The sequence below is a fragment of the Myotis brandtii genome, unplaced genomic scaffold (genome assembly GCF_000412655.1).
Source record: "Myotis brandtii unplaced genomic scaffold, ASM41265v1 scaffold765, whole genome shotgun sequence".
NCBI classification, from domain to species: domain Eukaryota; kingdom Metazoa; phylum Chordata; class Mammalia; order Chiroptera; family Vespertilionidae; genus Myotis; species Myotis brandtii.
In genome coordinates this window covers 140,083-141,801 of record NW_005371056.1, presented here as the reverse complement: position 1 = coordinate 141,801, position 1,719 = coordinate 140,083, and the positions used below count along the sequence as shown (strand labels likewise).

Sequence of the window (1,719 nt, the reverse complement as noted above, 5' to 3'; positions counted from 1 at the left end):
AAACGTGATTCATCGACCACATGACTTTTTTCCAATGCTCGACTGTCCAGTCCTTGTGTTCCTGTGCGAATTGGAGAGGTTTTATCTTGGTAACTGCAGACAGCAAAGGCGTTTGACAGGCCTTCTGCTTCCATATCCCATCCGATGGAGTGTACGGCTAATTTGCATACAAACGTCAGGTGGTCATAATAATCTGGCCATTCAGTGTATGTGCACACCTGCCTGTTTTTGAGGGTTGTTACAGTGATCAATAGGAATGAGGTAGCATACATCAGGTCTCCCCTAGATGGACAAGATAGAGGGTAAGAGAGAAACACGTTACAGAGGAGGTGAACTATGATTTTGGAAAAGATGTTGGTTAGGAAACCACCATCCTCATGATGGCATATTTGTGTTATGTGTGACATTGTGCCTCTGAGAAGAAGCTGTGTGGGAGAAGTGTGGTTCAAGAATCATGTGTAGCAGGTAGTGCAAAGTGATGGCCTCAGCACCCTGGTTTTGGAATGAAAGGGTGAAGTGTGAATCTATGGTTTCTGGTGTCTTGCAGGGACAGTCTGGGGGACTGCAAGGATATTGCCTAACAAGACCAGCATCGAATCATTCACACTCCCTTTATGGCCAACATTTATCCCTCCCCTTGTTGGTCACACCCGAGGTAATGGACAAGAGACATTGTGGCCTTTGGCCTAATGTGAGGCCCAGGTTAAGGTATAATCTCCCTTGTCATTGGTCTTTATTGTTGGGGGAAGACACAGTATCAGTAGGAATATAAGCAGAGGGTTTCCTTGGTGACACCAAGGCCTGGCACCTACTGTATTGTAGGTAGTAGAGGAAGAGGATGGATGTGGATGGTGGGGGATATGATGAAGGTAAAATCCTAGGAGAGAAGCTGATCATGGACTGAACTGTCTCTATTATGACAGGATATGGACTTTGAGGACGTGGCCATTGCCTTCTCTCAGGAGGAGTGGGGGCTCCTTGATGAGGCTCAGAGGCTTCTGTATTGTAATGTGATGCTGGAAGTTTTTGCACTTGTATCATCTGTAGGTAAGACCTTCTCATATGTTCAAGTGTCCTGAGGTGATGTCCGCTCTTCCTTTATTCTCCCAATGTAGCTTTCTCTCTCTCAAAGCCAGACCGTGGGCTCTGCTAATGCCCCCACATTCTCGTCCAATGTGCTGTGGCTGCTAGTTGTGACCTGTGTGGAGAGACCTGAGCAATGGACTCACCAAACATCCCTAAGACCCATTGCCTCAAAAAGTGCAGTTAATGTCTGAGAATCAGGAAAATGCAAGCAGCTGAATGGGTCACACTTTGCTCTTCAACTCCGTGAGGGTGACTGTCCACGTCCGTGGCTTCTGCTTCTGCCCCCTTTCCTAGCTAAAGGTTCTTTAAGACAGCTTGTGCCCGCTTATGATCATATCACAAACCATAGACTGTTCTTGTAAGACCCTACTTCAATTGTTTGTAATATTTCCTCCCTAAATACTATTGCACGCTGAGTTGCTGTGGCCCGTGCTGGCTGCTCACCTCCAATGTTTCATCAGTACTCAGATATTTAGGTTGTTCGTATTTGTACAGTAGAAGGTGCATGGAGAACCCTGGTTTGTTCACAGGGTAACATGCAACATGGTCTCGGGGGAAGCCTCGCCCTGCTAAGTGGCAACTGGGAGCTAGGTATGACATAAGGGCTTTTTTTCAGGTCATACCAGGAACCTG

The 1,719-nt window shown here is 46.8% G+C and overlaps 2 protein-coding genes across 2 annotated transcripts in view; both read left to right on the top strand.

Moving 5' to 3' along the window:
* Nucleotides 1-1,719, top strand: part of LOC102249999 (zinc finger protein 586) — an 84,093-nt gene that overhangs the window by 5,744 nt on the left and 76,630 nt on the right. The gene's annotated exons all lie outside the window — the stretch shown is intronic.
* Nucleotides 1-1,719, top strand: part of LOC102249403 (zinc finger protein 501-like) — a 22,641-nt gene that overhangs the window by 3,490 nt on the left and 17,432 nt on the right. The window contains exons 2-3 of the mRNA XM_014530709.1: nt 548-708; nt 924-1,047. The gene's annotated coding sequence lies outside the window, so the exon portion shown is untranslated. The remainder of the gene's footprint in view (nt 1-547; nt 709-923; nt 1,048-1,719) is intronic.